Source organism: Vanacampus margaritifer, chromosome 8, assembly GCF_051991255.1.
Source record: "Vanacampus margaritifer isolate UIUO_Vmar chromosome 8, RoL_Vmar_1.0, whole genome shotgun sequence".
In the NCBI taxonomy this organism is placed as follows: domain Eukaryota; kingdom Metazoa; phylum Chordata; class Actinopteri; order Syngnathiformes; family Syngnathidae; genus Vanacampus; species Vanacampus margaritifer.
In genome coordinates, this window is record NC_135439.1 from 3,358,476 (window position 1) to 3,372,698 (window position 14,223).

Sequence of the window (14,223 nt, forward strand, 5' to 3'; positions counted from 1 at the left end):
GCAACCCCCTTTGCTCCCAGCTGTTTTACTGGATTTTCACAGATTTTTCGAGGCCAACAGAATATTGTGTTCTATTCTTTTAAAGACATGGACTTACCATTAGAGTATAGCTAAGTTTCATCATTATTCACAAATCTGTTTAAAACTGTGGGGAAAAGAGCTTGTTGCAACATGGCCCTGGTTGAGCTCTTATACTCTACTGCCACCTGTTGGCTGCTTTTGTAATAACTACCATTGCTTCAACTGTTCTGTGCAGTTGAAAGGCTGCATCAAAGCCTTTTGTATGTTCTAGCATAATTTTTTTTTTATAAATATGTCTTTGGGACGTATTTATACATTTTTGGCAATGGTCCGTGTGGCTTTTATGCATCCTGTTATTACAAACATGACTATTGGATTTAATGTGTCAGGAAGAAAAAAAAAATCTCTCCAAATTTTATACTTTTTACTTTCTAGTGAGTTTTGGTAAGGGGGTCTGTTTGTAACCCTTAAAAGAAATTGGTGAAGCTTTGAGCATGTTCAGTCCATTGTGTTTGTTCTGTGTGGAGTCCCTCAGGGATGTCTTCTCCAGCCACCGCTGTTTGGATTCTTATCCGAGGTTACGCCAGGCACGCAATTCATCCATACGGTCAGCTGTTGACTGCTGATCTTTAGACAAATGAGACAAATGAACACGAGTAGCTGTCCTCTTGTGAAACCAAATCTGTCATTTGTCTCCAGCCGCCAAACTGATCTGGACGGGTCCAGCTCTAAAAGGCACCTTTTAACTCAGCCAAGTCATCCGTTTGCTTTCCTCTCTGGCTATCGGCTTACATCATTTCCATTGAAATAATTGATTTCCACAGGTCAGTGCTCCAGTTTTGGGTGGGAGGCCTGGGAGTTCAGAGGTCAAGGGCAGGTCACCCTCCCACCCATTTCATTGGGGGGTAGGTTGGTCGATATGACCGCCTCTGAGCAGATGGGGAAACCAGCCATGGCAATTCATTCCATTGATTTTTACTAGTGATAATTAAGACATTGTTTTTCCATAATTTTCATCAGAAATATTACAACGGGAGAGAACACGTACAATATCAAACCAATTCAAATATATATTTCTTTCTGTCCATTATACAGTACATGTTTATTAAATTTGGTTCACACATTGAAGTCTATATTTCAATATGTACAGTAGATATGTTTGTATAGCATTCATATAAAAAAATTTTTTTACCGTATGTATTTATTTTAGATATTAAAGTTAATATTTTAAGTTGTATAATACACTTACATTTAATTTTAGATATGTACCAGTTTTATTTATTATACATCTATTTCTATCTATCTATATTGAAATTTTTCACATTTTTTTGTGTGTTCAGTCAACCTACCAGGCATGTTTTCGAAATGTGCGAGGAAACTGAAGCCCAGTGAAAACCCATGCAGGCACAGAGAGAACATGCAAAACTCCACACGGGAAGGCCAGAGCCCGGATTCGAACCCACAATCTCTGCACTGTGAGGTAAAAGTTCAATTAAAATGCCTCCGGATGGAATTCATTTTCCGGTAAGTCAAGTGTTGCCTTCACTTAAAATAAAAATAAAAATAAAATAAAAAAAGGCACAGAACCGTGAACTTTTGAAGCCTCTCAGTCATGGAAATGCAGCTCAGCAATGACCTCATATGCTCTGAAACTGAGAAAACTCGCTTACACGACTTTCACGACACAAACCCAAGAAAGTGTAACAGGTATAGAAATATCAGGCGTATATTTATGGTGAACGCGCAGCAGTTGTGCTCATGAGATGTTTGTCATTAAGTTGGTCGCTGGCGGGCACCTTAAAAAAAAAAAAGCGGGAATCCCCCTCGACTGATTGCTTTGTTCGCTTGCGTTACCACAACAGCGGCTCGCCGTGTCTACTTTCGCCGCAACGCTGACGTGATTGCGCTTGACAATACTTAGTTTTACATCACGTCAACCGCAAACATGATGAAATTTAAGAGAAAAAAAGGATGTAAAACAAAATGTTTGTGTGATGCCATGATGAGACGCATGCAGACTTCACTTTCACATATCACAAAGCAGAAATCAGCAGCATTTATGAACTTTAGACATGCAGGCAAGTAATTTATTTAAAATTTTTACCTTTTTTAATCAACATTCACTCCCAGCCATTTTCACTGAAGCAATCCCCTTCACTCCCAGCTGTTTTACTGGATTTTGACTGATTTTGCAAGGCCCACAGAATATTGTGTTCTATTGCTATAAAAACATGGAACCTACCAAAAGAAAGATTAGAGTCTCTTCTTTCATCAGGCAAAAAAGTATATTTGGATCTGTTTCCATTTTGCAGCAATTAGCATTAGAAGTATAGCTAAGTTTAATCATTATTCACAAATCTATTTATAGAACTGTGAGTAAATGAGCTTTTTTTTTTTCAACATAGCCCTGGTTGATCTCGTTTGTGTAATAACTACCATTTCTTCAACTGTTCTTTGCAGTTGAGAGGCTGCATCAAAGCCTTCTGTATGCTATTGCATTAAAAACATATAAATACGTCTTTGGAACACTTAAAACATTTAAAAGAGAACGTATTTATGCGTTTTTGGGAGCAAATGAGTTATATATGTATTTATTATTTTGTTATTATCATTATTATTATTTATTTATTATTTTATTATTATTATTATTCATTTATTTATTTAAATTTGTTTTTTTAGTAACAACAAAAAGGATTAAATAAAAAATAATCCAGGTCATGAGAAGTAGTTCTCAATTATTTTTACCTGGTTGAATAAAGGTTGAATAAATGAAAAAAGAGCAACATCTGACATCCAAACGAGAAAAAAATGATGACCTTGTTAACGATGTCATCAAGAGGACAGTTGATATCAGCCTGCACGGATTGGATTGAAATCTTGCGCTGCCCGCGAGGTCTTCCTGCTCAAGAAGGCGCATGTTCATGTTCATGTTCATGTTCATGTTCAGGCCCGCCTCAAGTTGGCCAGTGAACATCTAAATGACTCATAGAAAATGCTGTTGTCAGATGAAATCAAAGTTGAACTTTTTCGATGCACCCGTGTTTGGAGGATGAGGAGCATGAAAGAAGCCATGTAGGCTAATGAACTTCCGTTCCTCAGCAAATTGAGTCCCTGACGGATCGACAAACGACAAAATAATCGTGCAACGCCGTCCTGCGTACAATTAAATGCTTCTATTTTTTTCACACGTCGCAAAAAGTCAGCAGCGCGAATGAACTTTTGACATCCGTGCAGGCACTTCCTGTTCCACACCTTTTCATTTTTGCAGACTGCGGGTTTTGACACTTTCCAGTAGCCATTCAACAGTTAATGAGCTACACAATCTGCACATTATAAAGTAACCGGCAGATGAAAACACGTTTTACGACCATCATAGTAATTGCTGGCATATTTTTCCAGCCTGACAGCAGCAATTTGGACTCGCGCTCTTCCCTGTCTGTCTTTTAGCAATGCCAAAAAAAAAAAAAAAAAGCGCAAGCCGAGTTGACTGAAAGGTCAACGTGTGAAAATATAGTTAGGGGTAATTAATTCTTCTCGCAGGGGAAGTCCTCAACGTTCTTGCTTGTCAGACGACAGCCGATGATTGATGGGCGAGAAAATCGTTTTGAGCTGAGTGGCATGCCAAGCTCTCAATTTGAATCTTTACTTTAATCACTGACTGCATTTGTTGGGGTTTTCAAGTAAATCACAAAAGCTTTATAAAGTGTGCAGCAGGGTTATAATAGTTTTGGAATTTTTCATTTTACTTAGTTGTTTTTTTCCGTTTTTTTAAATTTATTTATTTTTAAATTTCATTTTCACGGTCGTTGTTTTAGTTTTTATGAGTTCTAGTTTTGGTTTAGTTTTAGTTAGTTTCAGTATTAGTTTTTTTTAAATTTATTTAAAGTGTATTACTTGTGTGCAATGTTTAATAATATTTAATATTTGTTTACAATAATATGTTCTATGCAGCCCCACTAGTCTAAATACGGTATTTTGGTTAATATTGCATTAGTGGAATATGAATTAAGAAGCAGTTTTTATCAATATCAGAAGGCGGCCATTTTGCCACTTGATGTCAAGTGAAAATGACATCACAGTTGCTCAGGTCTCAGGTAACAACCAATCACAGCTCAGCTTCAGAAAACAGGTGACCTGTGATTGGTCGGTAACTGAGCCCTGAGCAACTGTGATGTCATCTTCAGTCGACGGCAAGCGACAAAATGGCCGCCCCCTCAGATGGATAAAAATGGCTGGACTTTGCTTCATAACTCATATTCCACGAAAGTAATATTAATAAGAATGTCATATTTAGACTAGTGAGGTCACATATAACATATTCTTGTCAAGAAATATTTAAAGGTTGACGCCTCCTATATAAAAAAAAAAAAAAGAGTGAAAATTGTGCAATAATTCTTGATCTTTGGGTTATTTTGACAAAGGACCAGCCATTCAATTAAGGCAGCTAGAAATTCATTTGAAAATGTACCAAAAAAAAGGAAACCTATCCACGGAGTATCGCCATCCCCCACCACCAAAGCCCCCCCCCCCCCTCCAAACAAAACCCGCTGCATTGTCAACAAAACAATAGCCTTGGTTGTTGTGAAGGTATTTCACCCCTGCCCGTGAGTCAGAGAAACCCAATCCTCTTGACACACCTCGTCTTTGTCAGCGCCAGAGAACGTGGCCGCGTTGTACGCCCCGTCGCATTCAGGCCCGCCGTGGGAACGCACTAACAACCCCACCAGTGAACTTATCTCTCACCTCTGGGAACTGAGCGGAGGAAGCCGAGGGGCTGCAAGTGTGTTTTGGCGTGTCGGTTTTGGAGCGCGGCCCCAGTTTCAAGAGGCCGAAATTCTCCCAGGAGCTCATCCATCATGCGAGCGAGGCAGCCTGGCTGAGGTTTTTGCTTTATTTTGCATTCAAGAAGGGGACGATCAATCACTGCGCCGGCGTGAAAGTGTCAATCGCGTGAGCTGTTCTTCAGCTTGCTGGGGACAGACACAAGTTAACACAATCGTCAAAAATGGAAATACAGGCACTGTATAGCATCATCAGAAAGTAAAAACACTGCCACAGTTTGGCTTTAGCCACTTGTGCTAGCTAGCTAGCTCCCTAGCGGGTCACCAAGCTCCTGGGGAACGGTTTTCATTGAAAACAACTAACTAACTAACTAATAAAACCCTGTCACAGTTTGTCTTTAGCCCCAAGTGCTCTTAGCTAGCTCCCTAGTAACTGAGGCCTGGGGAGCTAGTTGGGAACTAGCTAACTAGCATCAGGGGCTAAAGCCAAACTGTGGCAGGTTTTTTACTTTCTGGACCTGGATTTTCCACCTCTGATTTCCTATACAGTATTTCAACAAAAGGCCTTGTGAAATTGATTAAAAAAATATTTAAACTCTTTTAGGGAGTGCGCACAGTGGCCGGTAACAGAAACTGCTGAATCATCATTGAGTTTAGCTAGCAAGTCAAGCAGAGAAACTGGGTTTTAAAAAATCGAATAATCAATAGCGAATCGATTTTCCTTTTCCAGCCCAATATTGACTCATGAAACCATGAAACGATTATTTGAATATCTTATTTTCTCCATAAATTCTTAGGAAGATAGAATTGTAATTGTATATTGTTTTCTTGAAATTTACTGTTCACATGAATTTAAAATAATTTTCTTACATTTTTGAAAGACCTGACTTATTGCACTTTAAGACAATTCAGAATATTTTAAGTTTCTATTTACAATTATTTAAAATGATTCATTTTGAGTTATGCAAATATTTTTTTAAAAACTTTTTCTATTTATCTCACCCTCTTTTTTCTGTTAGCTGCTTTTATTAATGTCTTTTAGCTTGTTGTTTTATTTTGTGGCTTGCTGAAGTTCACACAGGTACACATCCACTCGGCACCCTGGCAGACATGAGAAAAGGCACACAGAAACATAAACACCTGCCCCGAGGATGTTCAATTGGATATTTCCGCGCCAAACATTCCTCTCAAAGTTTATTGCCCCCGAATTACACTTCCTGCATCGGGTGAGAAACGTGTCAAGCAGCCGTCCAAACACTTTCTCACGCTTCACCAGTGAAACCAACACATGACTCGCTCGCACTTGCTTAGCTGCGGATGCCAAAAACCAAAACTGTGTGAAAGACAGGAAGTGAAAGGATAATGTTCCGTTTTTCGCACCTTGGCAATCTCAACATTCCGTAAATCCTGCGTTCCGATCTTGGTTCCAGCCTCCCTGTGTGGAGTTTGTATGTTCTTTCTATTATGCATGCTGGATTCTTTTTTTTTTCCTTTTCACAAAATGGTTTTAACACATTTAACAGAATTAGTGGATTTAGTGACGTCGCGTCAGTCAGGGCGAAGCTAACTGAACTTTTGACGGAAGTGGCCATTTTGAAGTATGTCCATCATGTTTGGGGAGTTAACGTTAGTTCTGAATGTCTAGGGCGGCCATTGGATTCAAAAGATGTCCGCCACATAGAATGGGTGCAGTACCGCCTGTTTCTAGTAGAGGGCGCACTCCCTGAATGTAAGTAAGTAAGTAAACTTTATTTCTTTATTTTTTTTTTATTAAGTCACAACGCACTTCACAAAGAAAGAGGATAGCCTCGTACAAAGCAATATAAAATACAATGCCAAAAAACATACTGTATATATAGACAAAAATAAATAGAAAAGCAGTGAGGCGAAAAGAAAAAAACTGAATAAAATCAATAAAATGTAGTAAAATGCAATAAAAATATATTAGTTCTAGAAAGCCTGATTAAAAAAGAAAGTTTTCTTTTTTGGATGGTTGAGGTTAGTAAGTTTGTAATTTTTGATTCAATTGTTCAATATTAGGGGTGTGCCAAAAAACTGATTCTCATAAGAATCGCGATTCTCATTTAGTACGATTCAGAATCGATTCTAAATGTCCCAAAATTTTAATTATTTTAGACTGTCTTGCCCTTGTTTGTGTGTGCCTTTATTTGGAGCGCTGTTCGTGTTGTACCCGATTTGGCCACTTAGGGGCAGTGTGGTTCCACGCGGTCTAATACACTGTTAAGTTGTAGCTCCTTAGCTAGCTCCCATGGTGCTCGTTTACCTGCTAGGGAGCTAGCTAGCTAGCATCAGGGGTTAAAGCCAAACTGTGTCAGGGTTTGGACTTTCTGGACCTGGATTTGTCACCTCTGGTTGTAGTGAGAAGCTGATTGATTTGTGTTGTCATTCACCACAATAAGACAGAAGTTGTTGTACCTTTACTGTCTCAATTCTACTTTTTGCCTCATTACTGCTTTGTTCAAATAAAAAAGTTCAACAATTTTGAGCAACAGCGCTCATTTCTTCGCCGTTCTGCTCGCTGACAATCGGCGAAAAGTCCATGAATGAGTTATTCAAAGTCACGGGGAGGAGCCGCTCGTTATTGCTGAAGTGCTGTCACAAAAGTAGTTACTCAACTTGATGTCTGTTTTTGAGGTTGCATTCTGTAAGAACATGTGATACGGTGGAGCAACACACGGCGACCAATCAGACAAATAAGTGAGACGAGACAAATCCGCCGCTGTCTAAATGCTCGCGTTTCCGCCGCACGCCACCCGATGGTGTGTTTTACTATCTCATATTTAACAGCCATCTTTGGGACCCCCTCCCTCGGCGCTGTGTTGTGTCGCTTTAATACACCATAAAGTGGAGAAACATTAGTAATATTAAGCCGTATATCAAAGCGGCGAGGCAGCTCCCGCGGGCTGAGGTTTCACCCGACTGTGTTCCGAGCGCCGAACATCTGTTGTAATTTCTCTCAAATTGAACTTTTATTAGCTGGTCATTAAAGCTGCCGCGATGGCGAAACCAGATGGCTTCTCGCTGACCTTACAACTGCTTCTTCTTTTTTTCTCCTTTTTTATGGCTTTGGTGAAAATTGAACCAAAGGAAGCCGTGTGCTTTATAAAATTAAGGCAATCATTCCCACATTCCTGAGACACGGGGGGGGGGTTGCGAGAGTGTAATGTGTGTGCCGGTCCACCTCACTGATCTATTTATGTTCCAGAACCAATACGCATGTAAGATGTCAACCTAGTATTTCTTGCTTTTGCTCATATTTGGACTGGAGACTTGTACGACGGATACATTACTCGACTTACTACCTAGTGGGAGGAAATACTTGCATCGTGACCTTTACCCGTACGGTGGGAAAATTTGGCTTTTACAGCAGAAAAGAGGACAAAAGGGGCTACAAATATTTTCGATTTAAAGGAACAAGCAATCCTACGACGGCGTATTAGGGCCACGTATAAATATATTTTTTTCCAAGGGGTTTAATATTCCGAGAAAATTGGCCACTTTATAAAGTGAAAAAAAATATCTCAAATTTGTGACTATAAATTGAAAAAAAAAATTGTGTGCCAAATTTGTGAGAAAAAAACCTCATTTACGACAAGTACACGTAGCGTAGCCATAGCCTTTTGTGAGGATTCGTTGGTCGTTAATGGAAAATTGTTTATATAATGAAAAAGCACAATGAGACGGATTTATTCGTAATTTAAACTTTATTCGTCATACACGGCAGCTCGAGCCACAACACTTCCTGATCCACTATCAGCTGATTAACACGAACCAATCAGAAGCTAGCATACTTTAGGTAAATGCAACTGAATGACGGGAAACAGCAGATTCGACACATCAATACTTAAAAATACCAAAATATATGAATGTGTAAATAATAAATTTACAAGTAATTATTTATTTTAACAAATTAACTTTATTTCTTATTTGCTGAAAACAATGACCTCTGTTTTGTTTTGGTTTCGCCGAAGGGTTGAGCGACATTTGTGTCTTTTTCCAGCGTTTTGTCTCGGCTGACGCTGCGTTCAAAAGCATAACATATAACGTTACCTTCACTTCCCCTCGTGTTTATACACTCTCGCCCGCACTTTGCCGAGTGGCTGCCACTCGGCCTACTAACCATTATGCGACCTTGACACGACATGCTTAGCTTTAAAGCTGCGGCGTCTTTACGCACTCTAATCACAACAAAGAGCGTCTTTGCTCTTCAAACGCATCTCGGAGAACGAACGTGACGCATCGTGTGTCAACCGAACCGCCAGCTGCCGGGATGATAGACAGATGGCGATCGGAGGAAGAGCGAGACAATGGCGGCTTTTATTTCTCCTGCGCGCATTCCACCGCCGGCCTGCGCGCCCCACGTCGACCCGTTCGGCGTCTGGGTCGCGGGACTTCCCCGGATTTGCCGTCATTTTGTACGCCACTCCTGCAAAACATGTCAAGTGTGCGAGTCAACTCTGGCAGAACAGATTTCCTCTCCAGCATCGCTTCAAAGGTGCTATTGTGAGGATGATGATGATGACATCTTATTTGCGGTGACCTTTTGAGCCTGAAGGTCATTGATGAGTCATTGTTGTTTCTTTGACATTTATTCACATAGTTGATTATATTGGAATCAAGAACTTTTACTTTAAGTAACTTCACATTGAGTACATTTGTATTTTTACTTAAGTAGATTTTCCCACAAAGAATTTTACTTAAGTCAATTTTTTGCACCTGTCTCTGTATTTTTACTTAAGTAAAAATAATAATAAGTGATTCATCCACCACTGTCCAAACTAGGGCTAAACAATCTAATCAAACTCAAATTTACATTGCAAAGTTGTAAAATTCCATTTATAAAAAAAATGGCTCAACTTCAGAAAACAGGTGAGCTGTGATTGGTCGTTACCTGAGCCCTAAGCAACAGTGTCATTTTCAGTAGACAGCAAGTGGCAAAATGGCCGCCTGGAGAACGATAAAAATTGGTGGATTTTGCTGCTAAAATCATATTCCACAAACACAATTATTACAAGCAAATTTTTTTTTAAAAATCCTGAAAAGTAATTATTTTATAGATGCAAAGATTCTGCCTGATAGTGACACAAAATATGTCCAGACCGTAATCAAAATGAGACCTGAAAATCAAAGTATTGTTCAAATTGTTCCACTCAAGTCCTGTAGGTGGCAGTGATGTGCGTTAGAAAGTGCTCGGCAGCCACAATAACTGCTGCTCCACTCGTACGTTTAGAAAGCATGCAAAAACATGAAGCAAAACCACTGATCTGAATATACGACTGGATAGCCGATAAGCCAAGACTTTTGAAGCCGCGAGGCGGCCATATTGCTCCTCCCGACAAACGTTTCTACGGTCCTATACATTTACAGCGTCCAAATTGGAGAACATTTGAGACAGCATGATTTATGATGTTTTAATTTGTTAAACATAAACAAGAGGACTTCAGACATTTTACAACCTGCCATAAATACACGTATAAAATGATATGCTTAATGATGATGGCAAGAGGAAACTTGTATATTATTTATTAAAGAATTATAACCGTAATTCAACAGAAGATGCCTCTGCCAAATCTAATATCGGGGTCTAAGGAACTGAGTGATCAAAGAAAAACCGGGTCTTCAAAGCAGCACATACCATGGGAGGAGTAAGATGGCCGCCCTGTGGCTTCAACGGCTTGCACGGGCGTGCATCGGCTATCCAGGCCTATATTCAGATCCATCCATCCATCCATCCATTTTCTTGACCGCTTCTCCTCACAAGGGTCGCGGGGGTGCTGGAGCCTATCCCAGCTGGCTTCGGGCAGTAGGCGGGGTACACCCTGAACTGGTTGCCAGCCAATCGCAGGGCACACAGAGACGAACAACCATTCTCACAATCACACCTATGGACAATTTGGAGTATTCAATTAACCTGCCATGCATGTCTTTGGAATGTGGGAGGAAACCGGAGTACCCGGTGAAAACCCACGCAAGCACGGGGAGAACATGCAAACTCCACCCAGGAAGGCCGAAGCCCGGACTCGATCTCACGTCCTCTGCACTGGGAGGCGGACGTGCTAACCAGTCAGCCACCGTGCTACCCTATATTCAGATCAGTGAGCAAAACTCATATGTTAATGCTAAAATATGTCAGCTGTCCCCTAATTGCACTTTTTGTGCTGAATCTTCCTAAAAGATGAGGATGATATTTGGTGAGGATTTCCTTCTCTCTCCTTTCCTCTTATTTTCAGCCGAAAGTGATACCCCTCTGAGGATGTGCTCTTAGATGCCACGGCCAGATGGTACCGTAACTCGGACCCCGCCGCCCTTCTGCCCCCTCCCCCCGGGTGCCCTCATGTCTCCATGTCCACAGGTGCCGAGATGTTAGCCATCCTGTCGTCCCCCCCCCTTCTGCTTCCTTGTGAGTCAGTGCTGGCAGGGCCGGCACGCAGGTGCTCGTGTTACAGAATACACAGGCAGACAATGGGGCACATCCAGCGGTGCTGCTGGACAAACACGGCCGAGGGGCAGCGACACCCACGTCGAAATTATGACAGGCGCTGGACGAGCCTGTCAAAAGTTTGGTTGGTGAGGAGTGCTGTGTGTGTGCGTGCGACCTGTTTTGGTAACCTCCAGTCGTGTTTGACATTTCCCCACATGCACGCAGGTGATGGGCTCCAGGCTCTGCCTTTCCATTCGAATGCAAATTGACCAAGCAAGCAATCAGTCAAATCAATGTCAAAGGATTTGACAACTTTTAACAGCAAAATTGAATGGCGAGATACTTAATAGATTGAAGCGAAAAACATAAATCGCTCTCACTGATGAAACGCTGTACTACTCCAGTCCTGTAGGAGGCAGTAATGAGCAATTTTGCCAACTATTACGCCACTATGTTAAAATTCCAAACCGGTATGAGCTAAATGTACTGCATGTCTTTCTTTTTTTTTATGTAACCCTGCTAGTACTCTTTCATTAAAACACATTTTAAATGTATTTTTCTAGGAATGTAAACTTTATAGTATTTTTTCAGCCATTCATATCCTACTTTAAAAATTACAGCAAAAAATATATATAAAATCTATATATATATATATATATATATATATATATATATCAAATATTGCATTCTCATGGCATATTACAATACTTTTAGAGTGAAATATAGAAACTACAGTACTTTTATAGAAAAGTACAGCAATAAATTGGGGCACAATTATACAATAATTTTATATTAGATTGATATGTTTTTTTTTTCCTAGGCTGATACAGATACAAATTATTGGTAGTCAAGGAGGTTGATATCCAATATTTTGAGCCAATATTAATTTTCACTGAATGGTACACTATTGGCATTGAAATCAAAACAACAACAACTCCAACTCACTCGTAACTTTGTTGTTTTTAACCTTAATAAATAGACATATTTTGTTTCAAAATTCTAACACAAAATTCAGGCACCTCACAGGGTCATTAGGATGCCTTAAAAAATAACCAAAAAATGTATACAGTACAGTGTTATGGCAAATTATAGATACTATATAGCACTTTTAATAAACAATGCAGCATTCCCAGGAGAACAAAAATCAACCACCTTTACAATTACAAATATAGAAAAAATATAGAAATGACAGCACTTTTATAGAATTAAACTTTACTTCCAAGACAGTTATTCGTCACCCCCCGAAAAAATAAAAAATCCACACAAAAGACCTTTTGATAGTGTCGTTTGCGCCATTGCAGGCGCACGTACGCGCACGCGCACATTGCCGGCACTTTATTCGGCGCAAACTAACAAATCCTTCTATCTGACGTGTGGACGGAGAGCTTCGAGCTTGTGTAAACAAGCTTGCTGAAGAGCTCTTAGCCAAACAAAGATCCCAAACAAAGATTGGAGGAGAAGAAGAAGAAAGTGTGGTGAGGAGGAGGATGAGGAGGAGGATGAGGATGAGGAGGAGGAGGGTGCGCGCGCACCCCGAGAGGGAGGAGCTGCTCGATAAGCGCGTGCATTTACTTAACGCGACTTCCCCGCTTGCGCCAAAGCAAACACGCCGCACGCACGCACGCACGCACACGCAGGCTGCGGATCGAAAGACGCTCGGCTGAGGAGTGCGTGGAAATTGGTCACTTTTGCAACTCGGCTCTCCGCGGACGCGCCGCAGCCGTCGTTCTTATCGTTGTTTGTTCAAGATCCTTTTTTTTTCCTTTTTTTTTTTTGCACATGGATAATCGGATTTGCTCCCCGCGACGTCTTCGCACTCAATGATGGTAAGCGCCCCAATTGTCTTATTCAACTTTTTCGTCAAGTGTTGTTGACTCAGCAGTGGGATGTAAAAGCGATTTCATATTTCTACTTTTGAGTCACACCTCCAATTTGTCGTAATTAACATGCAATCTATGTGGATTTTACTCATTTCTATGCAAACGACACTAATTATTATTATTATTATTATTATTCGTACATGTGAAATTTGTTTCATGAAACACTTTTAGTGTACTGTAATGGCATCATTAATATTAATGCCTTTTAGTTTTACTGTCGTAAATCTGAATGTTCTAAAAAGATACTTGTTTATTAATTCACACTACAGAGCAGCGCAAATAATCACGTTTTTTTTCCAACTATGAATGAATGAATTAAATCTTTTTTTTTTTTTTATTGCCTGCACGGGGCAAAAAAAAAAAAAAACATGTTCATAACTTTAGGTGTCAAAACGTTGCATATAGCAGCCGCTTACTATCTATTTCCATTGTTTAATTTGTTTTTAACAATCCGCTGACCTAACTGAAAATATGTAAACATTTTGTATTTACATTTTTACATTTTAATGCTTCTTCGGGTGCCTTGAAAAGGATAGAAAGAAATGAATGAATTCTAATTTTAATATGAATTATTTATGTTCACATGAATTCATTTAATCATCTTAAGATTTTGTCTTAACCCTTTGCTCCTCCTACACGCGCACGTACACACACACACACACACACACACACACACAAGCATTTTCTGTTTAGTTTGGATAAAGTGCAGACCCACCCTAATAATTCTGTCAGCATCAGGTGTGTGTAAACTAAGGCCCGTGGGCTACGTACGACCCACCACAGCCTCCCGGCCCACAAATCAAATACGACCACCAACAATATTTAACCCATAAATTTGCTTCTTCTTCTTTTTTTGTGTGTGAGTGCAATAGAGCAACATTTGGCCACACACACACACTTGACACCCCTCAGCCAACTCGCACGTGGGGACCCTCATTAACTCGACTAGGGGAGCCTCACTAAGCGTTTTCATATCACGACTCGGCGGTAGCTCGCTTGCTGTGTTGTGACAACCATGACAATAATAATCCATCTGGATTCATTGACGGACGTCATGCAAATCACTACATTTAATATTACGCATGTTCAGATTGTTTTT

General features: G+C 40.1%; 1 protein-coding gene across 2 annotated transcripts in view; it reads left to right on the forward strand.

Moving 5' to 3' along the window:
- Positions 1 to 14,223, forward strand: part of eya2 (EYA transcriptional coactivator and phosphatase 2) — a 68,275-nt gene that overhangs the window by 24,869 nt on the left and 29,183 nt on the right. The window contains exon 4 of one of the 2 annotated variants that reach the window (XM_077573214.1): positions 1,362 to 1,501. The gene's annotated coding sequence lies outside the window, so the exon portion shown is untranslated. Of the gene's footprint in view, positions 1 to 1,361; positions 1,502 to 12,827; positions 13,071 to 14,223 lie in introns of those variants that run through there. The other variant, XM_077573213.1, reaches the window with a different exon arrangement.